Genomic DNA, 13,399 nt, shown 5'->3' with positions numbered 1-13,399 from the left:
TTGGATATGGGGAACACGTCTACATATATTATAATGTGTTAATCCCTCATTGGCGGCCTCTTGTCTGAGACAGACACCCTGAGCTACTTCTATACCCGTGGTGTAATATTCTCATCATAGCAGAGAATATGCCAGCAGAATAATACTTTGCAATATGGTATGTAAAAGTACATGCTTTTCTGTTTAGTTGGCAACCCAAATACAACTTTGGGCATTCGGGTTGCTAGCAGCGCATAGATAGAAACGAAACCCAGGTGCTTGCAGATACATCAGCTCTCCCCTTTCCCAATTAGTCAACCCTCTCTAATCGGTAGGCCTCATGCCAGTGCCTTTTGTTTGAAGGCTGACCTTGCCAGTCTGCACTGTCTCGGGACAGTCAATGGAGTGTATGCGCACCATTATCTTAACTTCAGATGTAATTACTAGCCCTTGTTTGCAAGCTCTTCATCACGTGTTACAAGACCTTGAAATTGTCCATGTCAGCAGTCCATTTAACACCATTTGATTCAATTATGCTGGGTGCAGTTGCTCCTCTTGGCCTTTAGAGACTTGCTCAATCTATCCCATATAAACATTATGCCCTTTTAATTGTCCAATACTTGGCATCCGTAAATGTTCTTGTTCTTCCTAACCTTTGGGAAATATGTCCTCGCACATGGTCTGCTCATTAGTCTCCCTTTGTGCTTTTCCTTCATCTCTCGAAATTGCATCCTTGGTTCCAAGCCAATGTACTCCTCTATTTTACAAGGGAAAACACCATCATCTTTTCACTTTAAGATCCTGGGCTTGTATTTTGAGTTATCTGGGTTGATTGACATAAGCCGCTGTCCATCTTCTTCCGATGGTCGCCCTAAACGTTTAATATATACCTCTCATAAGCAAGCTTCTATGTATTCTTTCTACCTTGCGCATCAGCATATTTAGTTATTTACCAGCGAGTCACTTCATTCTTTCATGTTTGTGATTACTGTATCATAGGGTACATATTTCTCTTAGTGCTAGTTACATTATCATTCTTAAGTATTTTCATATCGTTTCAGCATAGGTTCTTACATCTTCATGACATTCTTTTGCTGTCGTCAGACTTTGCCTTTAACACACAGCAATTCTGTTTATGGCTACAGTTCGACAGCTCAGTGAAGTACATCCTTCTTAATAACGTTGCTCCACAATGTCAGCTTGCAGGTACACTCTGAATGGTTGCCTGAGTGCATATCGTCTCTCATATACTGTTATAATGTTACCTCCTCTCACTAACTCAGAGTACTTTTAGGATGGTAATCACTCCAGTGTGCAACAAATAGGTATTAAAGATAAGTGTCACTGACCTGGTCTTCGATGTCTGCTAGAGGAAATAGAGAAGCTTACCTGATACACTCTCTCTATGCCAGCTATAGTAGCAATAATAGAATGCGCCAGGGAAACCCTTGTGGGGGGAAAAACCCTGTGATGCTGGAGAGCGTAGGTAAATGTAGGCTGGAGTAGTAGCTAGTGATCGTAGTCAGGTTCCCGTTGGAGCTTGGAATAGAGTGCTACGTAGTCATCTAACCCACGACAAATGGTTCTAAAAAAATAGTATGTAAAAAGAAGGATTAGTATAAGATAATAGTTGAAGATCCTTTTTTTTTTTACAAATGCCACCAACGGTGCCACAGGGACCATCTATGTAGACCCTACCTAACAGTATGCCCCCTTCCAAGGAAGGAGCATCCGGGCTTCCCCGGGCGACGCCTGTAAAAGTCACAAACCAGATGCGGGGCGTGAACTGCAGAGGCCAGTTCCAAGACCGTTCTGCTGGGGAATAACCCTTCCAATCAACAAGAAATTGGAGAAACCCCCGTAGATATCCGGCATCACACATCCCAGATACTTCGTATTCTGGGCCCGTATCAGTTGAGAACCGGAGGGCGTGATCCAATGGTTACACGATGGAATCTGTTTCTGACATCAGGTTTCAATTGAGACACATGAAAGGTGGGATGGATGCATTTCCATGACTGTGGAAGGCTTAGTTTGAAAGCAGCTGGACCCTTCCTTTCCAAAACTGTAAAAGGGCCGTAATATTTAGGAAAGAGTTTAGAAGGAATGAGCCTTTTGGGAAGGAATTTGCTAGCCAGCCACACATGATCCCCTACTTGAATAGAAGGAGCTGGGATTCGATGTTTATCTGCCTGTTTCTTACTCCTAATTTTTGCTTCCAATAACGCTTCATGGGCCTTGTGATGACCTTGTTGGAAGGCATCCACTAGTCGTTCCAGATTAAGAAAAGAAGAAGTCTGAGATGTTGCAGAGGGGAATACCGAGGGATGAAACCCATACGTACTATAGAAAGGGCTCGCTCTAGTAGCAGAGTGGGCTGCGTTATTATACGCAAATTCGGCTTATGACAGTAACTCTTTCCAGTTATCTTGGGCAGCTGAGATGTAACATCGTAGGTATCCTTCCAAGGTCTGATTCAGACTTCGGTTTGCCCATTTGTTTGTGGATGGTAGCTGGAACTCAATGCACGTGAGATGCCTAGTGTTTTACAGAGATGGTGCCATTATCGTGAACCACGATCAGAAATGATAAGTCTCTGGAAGACCGTGTAGAAATAAATATATACGTTCTAAGAAGATCCGTGTCATTTGCGCTGCCGTAGGTACCGAAGGTAGAGAGATGAAGTGCACCATCTTAGTGAGTGAATCCACTGTTACCATTATAGCAGTACAACCGTCGGAGATGGGGAGATCCACTATACAATCAGTGGAGATGTTTTGCCAGGGCTTAGTAGGGAGTTGCATTTGGACAAGTTCTCCTATGGGCGGAGTTCGAAGGGACTTGGTTTGAAGACATGTTGTGCAGGAAGTGATATAGTCTTGAACGTCCTTTCTCACCGTAGGCCACCAGAAATGTCGTAGAATTAGTTCCAAGGTATTCGAGAAACCTCTGTGCCCTGCTGCTCGTGAATCGTGACAAAGAAGTAATACTTCCTTCTGGAGTTCCTCATTTGGAATAAACATCCTTTCTCCCTTGAAAAGTAATCCGCTACTGTGAGTTAGGTTATGTTGTGAGATTAGTTCCTGCAGAGACGTGGCTGTTAAGATACTAACTCTAGCCTCCACCTTTTGTAGGAAATTGTGAACAACTGATACAAAGATCACATTGGGAAACATGGGTTCTGAATTGAACACTGTCTTCTCCAAAGGATCTCTTCGGGACAATGCGTCTGCCTTCAGTTTTGTTCTGCCCGGGATGAAAGTGAATTTTATGCAGAAGGGTGAAATGAAGTGGGCCCATCGGGCTTGACGACTATTGCACGTTTGTGCATATTGCAGTGTTCTGAGGTTGTGATGATCGGTTCTCACTTCAATCGGGTGTCAAGCCCCCAAGAGGAGATGACGCCATTCCTCGAATGCACGCTTGATAGCAGGAAGCTCTTTTTCTAATACTGTGTAGTTAGTCTCCGCTGGAGTTAAGATCTTTGATAAATAGGCCACCGGTCTCTCTCTGTCCTTTGTATCGGGTTGAAGAACTGCACCTATTGCATAATGTGATGCATCCAATTCTATGATGAATCTCATTCTTTGATCTGGAACTGCTAAGATAGGAGCTAGAGTGAACAGTTTTAAGGCGTCAAAGGACTCTGTGTCTGTAAGGTCCAAAGGTAAGGAATTCCCTTCTTGAGAAGGTGTGTCAAAGGCAAGGTAAGAGACGAAGAATTGGGTATAAAACGCCTATAAAAATTGTCGAATCTTTGGATCTCCTTGACTGATTGAGGTGATGACCATTCCGTAATTGCAGAGACTTTTGCTCGGTCCATAGAAATGCCTTTTTGGGAAAGAATATATCCTAGGTAGGCGACAGAAGATTTATGAAATTTGCATTTTTTGATCTTACACAACAGATGGTTCTGTTGCAGACGATGAAGGAATTCTTGTACCTGCAGTTTATGTTCTGTTAAAGTGGAGAAAACTAGAATATCATCGAGATATACAATCACATAGAGAAGAGAGATGTCTGCAAATATGTGGTCCATAAATCTTTGAAAGACTGCGGCAGCATTTGCCAGGCCAAATGGCATGACACGGTATTGATAGTATCCGAAGGGTGTTCTGAACACCGTCTTCCAAGCATACATGGGCCCGAAACCGTTGTCCCCTTTATGTTCGGGCACTGGCGTTTCCCACCTTTCTAGGTGGAATAATGGGGCATTCTTTGATCGTGTGGTTATTAGCCCCGCAATACATACACAACCCCAATGACTTTCGTCTAGCGCATTCTTCGGGTGACAGGGGACTGCGGGTAAGTCCTAATTGCATAGGTTCTTCCGAAGAAGTGGGTTTGCTAAGAGGGAATACCCCTTCAGGGTGTTGTTTAGAGGAACGTCCCTTTCTTTTCTCATGATGCCTTTCTTGAAGACGGTAATCGTATTGCATTACTAAAGTAATTAATTCAGACATTATGAGGACGTGGAACTCGTGACACTTCATCTTTTAGTTCTTCTGAAAGCCCTCGTCTGAAGGTAGTGATGAAGGTGTCATCCGACCCAAGCGGTGCCAGCTGTCATTTGCTTAAACCTAGTAATATAGGTCAATATGTCCTAACTTCCTTGCTTGAAGTCTAACAGTCGCTCCTGAGATGAAATGGTAACCTCCTGTCTTCCAAACAGGCTCTTAACGCCGTTACAAAAGGCAGAGTAGGAGTCGAGTATAGGATTACTAGTAACTAATGGGGTTGCCCAAGCCAAAGCTGCCCCAGTCATTTGGGATATCATATGCCCTACTTTATCACGGTCCATGGGAAAAAGGCAGCCTTAAAGGCAAATTGGACCGTACAAGCATCTAAAAACTCTTTCACCAAATGAGGATTCCCATCAAAGCCTCCAAGAGGTAAGGGCCCAGGGGGCAGCTCTGAGCAGAGCGACCCACTTGATGGCGTAATGCTGCATTCTCCTGCTTGAATTGTTGCACCTCGGCAGAGAGTACCTGCATGGCGGTAACCAACTGTTGAATTTGTTGGTCCATTGTGCCTGTGTGTCTGACACTTAAGCCTACTACCCAAGGGTCGATGCTGGAGTGAACCAACTGTTTTCCTAGAACAAAAATGGGCATTGCTATCTGTTATAATGTTACCGTCTCTCACTAACTCAGAGTACTTTTAGGGTGGTAATCACTCCAGTGTGCAACAAATAGGTATTAAAGATAAGTGTCATTGACCTGGTCTTCGATGTCTGCTTGAAGAAATAGAGAACCTCACCTGATACACTCTCTCTATGCCAGCTATAGTAGCAATAAGAGAATACGCCAGGGAAACCCTCGTGGGGAAAAAAACCCTGTGATGCTGGAGAGCGTAGGTAAATGTAGGCTGGAGTAGTAGCTAGCGGTCGTAGTCAGGTTCCCGTTGGAGCTTGGAATAGAGTGCTACATAGTCATTAACTCACGGCAAATTGTTCTAAAAAAAAAGTATGTAAAGAGAGGGATTAGTATAAGATAATAGTTGAAGATCCTTTTTCTGGCGGATCAGCAATGTACCTCTCCTTCTGGTAACTTTAGTCTTGTTAAGGAGATAGGTATCAAGCTCACCGTCGGAAAACGCCTCCCCCGACTCCTCACCTGTGTCGGCGGAGCTGGTGGTAGTCTTGCGTTTTCGTCGATAATCCTTCTTTTCATGAAGATATGGTCTACCCCGGGAGTTCGTCAACGTGAACACTTCTGGAAAAAGTACTCAGGTGGTCAATCTGCCAGAATAGCCGAAAGGGGAAAAAGCCGGTAAGGCACAAAAAACCCCTGAAGATGTTCGTATTGGATGGAAAGGTGAATTCCGGACGGAAACTTCAGTTGAGGAAACACCAATGACTCTGTGGCAATCCGAAGAGAGGAGATCGGAAGAAGAATCTGGTAGGCAATGGAGTGAGGAGAAACCAACCAGGCACGGAAAGACTCTGCAAGTTAAGTGGACCCAAAACAGGAATAAATGCATATCCAGGGAAGGAATGGCAAAGAACAGAGAGAACAGCAGGGAGAGAAGGGGAAAGGAATGGCAGGGGGGAAGAGAGGTGGAGATTGCAGAGAGAAAAGAAATGTAACAGGAGAAAAACATGCCGGGGAGGAATAGAAAGGAGGAAACCAGGTGGCAAGTACCGAAGGACCAACAACATAGACAAGGAAAAACGAAAGGCAGGACAGAAGGGCTCACCTGAGCCGAGAGGAAATAACCGGCAGCGTAGAACCCAAAGCACAGAGTGAAAGGGGTTGAAACGCGCTGAGAGCCAGTTCCGACTGCATAAAACCCGGACTGGCGGCGGCCATGTTGAAAAAACTAGACCGCATATTACGTTCAAAAAGAACGTGAAGTCACAATAATGGCGCCTGAAGCGCCATCTATTCCACACTCACCAGGTCTGGCGGGTCGTGACAATAGGAGGCTGGCTTTTGAAGGAATGGTAACAGGTAAGAGCCTTGAGAAAGTTAATAGAAACAAAGGTTGAAGAGGACAGCAGAAGCTAAGGAAATGTATGCGGTGTAATCGGAATTCTCACATACCAGGTAAGATATTTCTTCAAAGACCTAGCGAGCGCGGGAGTTTCCGCAAATGAATCGAAAGGACTGCTGGGTGATGAAGTCTGAAGTGCGTTCGTCATGCTTGCCTTCTAGAAAAGGATATTTGATATCGTTAACTCTAATGGCTAACTAACTGATGCTGGCTAATCAGAGAGGTAGGACGTACGTGTCTGATTCCGATCCGCTAATGCTCCGAGATTCGAATCTGTTACGGAACATGAGATTGTGCTGCAGTGAAAGAGGGAATTTCTGAGGGGATAGAGAGAAAGACAAAGATTTTTAGAGGGGGCGTGGAGTTAGAGCCAAAGAATTGTAGTAAGTACTTAACGAAATGGTAACTTATGAAGCACGACCACTAAGCACAGTAGCAACGCACTGCGGCTTCGGTTCTGTGCATGGAAGTACTGTTTACTGGTGTAGGAGAGGAGCCTCACACGTCTCGGTCTGCAGTACTAGACCGACACCAGGAAATGAGGACGCCATCTTGTGTGAGGGTAAACAAACCGATGACAAATGCCGCCATCTGTGCCACAGGGACCATCTATGTAGACCCTTTGTAACATACTTTAAACCTGGTACAAGAACATTGCAAGGATTCTGGGTTCCCCATTGTGGCTCTTCGTCATTCATCCCAATATGATGGTGGCAAGGGGGTGGGGACTAGGGCAAAGACAGTAGCTCCTCCTCTGCATTCCCCCTTCAGGTCGAGTTCTCGACGAAACCCTTTGCTTATTCTTCTGTCACTCTTGCTATGTCGTCTTCTATCATTTTCTTTTCTTTGGAACCCATATCTTCATCACTCCTTCATGTTACCAGCATTTTTTTATATGTTCATCCATTCTCCAGTTCATGAAGCATCAATCTCCTGTTGGTGAACAGAATATCCATCATTCCACATAAGTCTTCCGATCCTTAGGATATATGATACTTAGTTCCTAGAGGTGCAAGTGTACTTTTCTTTGAGCTGTTGGGTGCTGGCTTCAGTTTGCTCAATTGTTCCAGCGTTAATATCAACCATTATCTTCATTCCAATAGCTTTCTTGGCTGTCTTCTTGCAATGTCCCATGATGATACTTAGGAGACAGAATCCTAGCAACACAAATACTAGTATTGCTCCAAGCATCTTGAAAGCATTTGCTAGCCAAATTGGAATCCATGAAAAGAGATGTACACCAATAATCTTAATTTTCGTCTACTTCCTCCACGCTCTTCATGTGCAGGTTCATTAAAGAAGTTATTGCTTCAGTTCAGGTTCCATTTTCTACATCATGAGAAGGTCTGTACGTACAGCAAGCAGGTCCAACCTTGGCGCACACGCCTCCTTCCATTGCTGTAATCAAATCCAGGTCATACCGATTCTGGAGAGTCATCAGCTGAATGGCTCTCAATTCTTCTGTAACTGCATTGAATCTTTTTATTGTTCAGTGGATTGTCTGCAACAGCGTCCATCTAGTTATATGGAGCCATTTAGCATTTACTGCAGCTTGAAGTCCTGGCAAGAATATAGATTTTATTATCATTGACATCTTGCTGAACAATTTATGCTCCTCTGGAATGTTATCATAAGATTGTCACTTTTGCTGATAAATAATTGCTTTTCATCAATATGCAAAATTCCAGTGAACTGCTTTTTCTTAAATGGTCATTCATTTTTGGAAACGCGTCAATATGGAGATCGCTTTGTGGGATCACCAATGCGGGTACATTTATCATCACTATGGAGCATATTCTTCCCCAGTTTGTTGGCAACTGCATGTAGGCTGTGGATCCACAGGCTCGATATTGGTCCATTAACACTGCAGTTCCACCATCCATTCCTGGGACTTCAATTATATGTTTACAGCCGTTATTCCTCACACCCTGGATCAAACCATCGTTTCTGAAGCATGTTGTTGCAATTTTTAGCACCATTATAGAAACTGGTCCTGCTTAATTTTCAAGCCATGTCAGTAACTGAGTACTTGACCCATGATTGATATGATATGGCATTTATAATGCGCCTATCCAGGAAGCGACTGACCCGGAGGGAGTTGGAGGCGGATGAGCGAAGAGCTCGAGAAGGGAGATATTTAGGAAGAGAGAGTTGGAGGTATTGAGGCCCCATGCCCCAGAAAGCCGAGTGGATGATGCAGAGGGTTTTTAACTTAATCCTTGCAGCCACTGGGAGCCATTGCAGAGATTTCATTCCTGGAGAGATACGATCCCTGGGCTTGAGGCCAAGGACAAGTCTTGCAGTCCTGTTCTGGATAAGTTGCAGAGGGCGGAGAGTAGAAGCAGGCAGATTTAGAAAGAGGCTGTTGCAATAGTCCAGCATAGAGAGAACCAGAGCTCTGGAGAAAGTGAGCTTCTGGGGGAAGGAGAGGAAAGGAAGAATACCTCTGAGGCGGTGCCGCTGGTAGTGTGACTTCTTATAGACATCAGAGATGTGAGGAGAGAAGGAGAGTGTGAAGTCGAAGATGACCACCACATTTTTAGCCTTGCAGGTGGGAGCAGGAAGAGGGCCAAGGGAGGCCGGCCAGATGGCTGCAAGGATGGAGGGAGCGGGTGTGCCGATGAGGAGAAACTCAGTCTTACTGGCATTAAGGCAGACATCATTGGCAGCACACCAATCCTGTATAACAGAAATTCCAAACATTTGCAACTCACTATTTTCACTACACTGGCTGATGATTCTTCCTTCAATAGATGTGCCGTGCCGGCCAATAACTCTTCTTCCCATCCAGTACTAGTGAGAACACATCCATATACCACCAGCTGAGGTATTTCGCCATATCTTGGCTCTCCTGGTTTTTCCAATGGTGTCTGAGCAATTGAACTTATCCATCTGGACAACCCTTATTTGTTCTCCTATCTGAGATTGATACAAAAGTTTCTTGGTTGTCCATCCTAATCCATTTTCCATCGTTCTTGTCCTCACATAGGTATCTTCATATGGGAATGGCGCTTTTGTTTGCCATCGTAACATCACCCATTTTCCTTCAAATTGTCCTCTGGTTGTGCAAGCCGCTAGATGAATGAGGCATTTGGCATCATATGGTGACATTTCTCGTACAATAAAAGTTCTTGTCACACTTATGGCAGGATCAAGGAACATACATAGTTTTCATCTGCGGTTCTGCTTCCCACTTCTTTCATGTGCTGGTAATTTAAGTGTACCACATTATCTAGAGTTTATAGTTTCATGATCCTCCCCACTCATGTCAAAACAGGTGCATTGTTAGATTATGAAATCTGGCCATTATATCTTCGGCAGAGACAACAGGGATGTTTCTGTATCATTCATTATGTTATCTTTTATAACATTTCTAAAGGCCATTATATTAAATAAAAAACAGATCATGATACTGATTGAGATCACTACTAATATTACATGAAAGCCTATTTCTTAGAAGGCAATGAATCTCTAATCTGTTGAAGCTTCTCCATTGTATGAATATGCAAATGTATCACCTTCTTTTAATCGGTTCTATATCAGAAAATGGAGTATTGTTTCGATGATCACTCTCCAAACAATCCAACTATTTTGGGGGTTCTCCAAAAATGAAACAATGTTTACGTTTCTTCGGGTTAAAGCTGGATAGGTTTCAGAAATGTAAGAAGAATAACTAAGAATGTATATACCAATGTAATAACAGGCATCATAGATGAAAATTAGATAATGTCGAAGCTCGATCTTTTCTCACATTGTTCCTTGAAGTTTATTCCAGGGAAAATGTTCCAAGATTACTGTAAATGAATTAGTACATCAAACAACCCTAATCTAAAAATGTTAAGTTTACTTTATCCAGATTCTTGGCCATCGATTGATTTGTCACTCTTTGCCACTCTTCTCTTGCTTAGCTGGGAGCAGATGCAGCAAAGGTGAAAGATTCACCTTTATAGGGCTTGATATCGTGCAGATGGATCCATGCTCATCGGCCCTTAAGCCTCACGGCAGTAGAGCTTACTTCATCCACGTCGAAAGGTCTGTTGAATCACAGGGTATTCCAGGGCACACAAACTGGCGTACTAGCACATGGTCCTCTGGGTACAACATTGGAGGTTTTAATGAGTCTTCCAAACTGCTAGGCAGGTTAAGTTTCATTCACTTTTGACCCCACATGATAGTTTCTGATCAGTTGAGAAATAAAACATACTTTGAGTTATTGGTTCCAAATAATCATGCATCTCATCGCCTCATGCCCTCGCTACACTCTGGGCATCTATATTTTCCCTTGTTGGGGGGTGAGAAGTTCTCAATGGGCATACAGCCACCAACTCATGGGGCGTTAAATGGTGATCTGAACCATGATGGTTGCATAATGCATATAATACAAGTATTAGGCAATGCAGCCATCCCTTCAATGTTATTTTATTTCGTCCTTGTATCTCAATTAACTGTATAATGGGCATCAATAAATCCTACTTCAGCAACATGCATCACCATGCATTGCGCATTTCATGATGGCTATGGTTTCTGGAAAGCTTAAGACTTCAATGAGTTTGTCTAATAGCCCTGCACGTTGCACTGGCGTGCCATCCGCAGAGAAGAAGCCCCTCCTCTTCCAACGTGACAGGCCTTTGTGTACAGTTGATGTCACGTAGGCTGAGTCAGAGTACACCGTCACTTCCTCATCCTCAAAACTTCATAGTGCATCAAAAAGCATGGCTAATTCTGCAGCCTGTGATGAATAGGTTGACTGTAATGTTCTGCTCCTCAATACTTCAAATGTGGTCTCTCAGGTCCCCTTTACTACTGCTGATCCTGAATGTCTCACGCCCATTTTTTTGATTGATTGATGGTGCATCTAAAAATCAACGAAAGCCACTTCCTCCCTCCCTAGAGCGTTCTCTCTAACATGGGGAATATCATTATAACACTCGGTATATGTAACACAGCCATGCACATCTAATCCCACTGATTCAGCTATGAACGTTACTGCATTCACTATGCTACACCATACAATTTTGATCACAGGGTTTGAGATAATTACTTCTTACCCAATGTTCTTTGACCGGTTAACATACTCTTGGGTTTCTCTAAAATTGCAAATATTGCATGCTCTGCAACCAGAGTTATGGAACATCCCATATTTCTACTTTAAGCCTTTTCTATGGCAAATTCTGCAGCTGCCAGAGTTGCTCACAGGGATAGTGTCCTTTCATAAGTGAATCTAAAATCCCACGGTAATAAGCTAATGGTTTATGACCATGTCCTAATGTTTTCTGTGTAAGGACTGCTATAATGACTTCTCCGTTTGAATGGGAAAATAAATATAATTCTTCACTGTAATTTGGAATCCCTGATACAGGAGCTGTACTAATCCCGTTTTAATTCATTTAATCCTTCAGTCATATCTTCTGTCCACAATAATTTAGTTTTAGCCACCTGTATCTCTTTAGGCACTTTTAAAAGCGGTCAAATATATGTAGTACTGTAGTCTAAGACCCAGGCCCTGCAACAATTACACAGACCTAAGAATTGCTGCATTTGTCTCACCGTTTTTGACTTTACGGTTCTCATAATGACTTCTGCTCTTTCAGGCGTCAATTTTTATCCTTCACGTGAGAATAACTGTCCTACGTATAATAATTCTGCCTGGCAATACTGTAATTTTCCTTTGTCTACTTTGTACCGTTTTTCTGCAAGTATCGTCATAAGTTTGACACTCTTCTCTACATTTTTTTCCGTCTCACTGCACACTAAAATATCATCCACATATTAAATTATGGCACTTTCAAACTCAGCATTTCCCAAATCCACCTAAAGGACTCTTAAAAAAAGGGGACTCACTGGGGCAAACAAGTATGTTTCAGGTGAATCGTTCTATACAAAAAGGAAGTCAAATCCTGTGAGTCTTTGTCTAGTGGAATTGAGAAAAATGCATTTTTCATATCGACAACAGTAAAATACCTAGCTGTTGATGGGATATTGCACAATACTGTTGCAGGGTTTGGAACTAAAGGAAACTCTGCTTCGACTATATGGTTCAGAGAGGAAAGGTCCTGGATAAATCTCCACTTCTCCCAGTTTGATTTTTTGACAGGGTACACAGCCGTGACTAGAATGTCTTGTTTCATTAGGGCGGACATAGTTTTGAATATTCCCTCATCCGCTTCTCGGAACATCAGGTACTGTTTTGCACATGGCGAAATAAAATGGTATAAGTTTAATTTTCACTGCTCCTACTCCTCTCAATAGGCCCACGTCATATGGACTTGTGGTCCATAAGATACCTGACACTTTTCCATGTCTCCCTGAAATAAAATGGCGGTTTTGTTACCAAAGCCATTTTCTGTGGTACCTCTATATTCTCAACTTTAAACCAATAAATTTGATTTATAAAGAATACTAATTAATCATCCCTACATAGTTCCTCATCTGTCAAGTCGGTTCGTCTCATCTAAACTAGAGGCCAAAACTTTGCAAAAACTGTTTAGAATGCCTAAAACCCTTCCCTTTGAATAGCTATCCTTAGAATGTAACCTATTGAGCATAGCAGCCAGAATAGAATGTAAGCTTATCAACAATGAGACTCTGATACAGCTGGACAATGATACTATTATGGTAGAAGTAATGGAAGCTTACAAAACTATTAGTGCATGCGAAACATTTGGACGACTTAGTCACGAGAGTTGCACATCGTAGGTGGACCCATGAAAATGAGCTTCGGAGCCATGGGCTATCTGCTGTGATCCGGAAAAACAAAATCAAAACAACAATTTGCTCCCACTACGAAGAATGTGATCTTGTTCGGTTATCCACTAAGACTAATAGCAATGTTTTTATTCAAGCCCTGCAATCACGCCATGCAGCCCAACATATATTTGTACATTTCCTAATAGTATTACCGTCAGAGAATATCTCCTGTTAAAGT

Source organism: Ambystoma mexicanum, chromosome 1p (genome assembly GCF_040938575.1).
Source record: "Ambystoma mexicanum isolate Mex_15411 chromosome 1p, UKY_AmexF1_1, whole genome shotgun sequence".
NCBI classification, from domain to species: domain Eukaryota; kingdom Metazoa; phylum Chordata; class Amphibia; order Caudata; family Ambystomatidae; genus Ambystoma; species Ambystoma mexicanum.
This window is presented reverse-complemented; position numbering follows the sequence as displayed.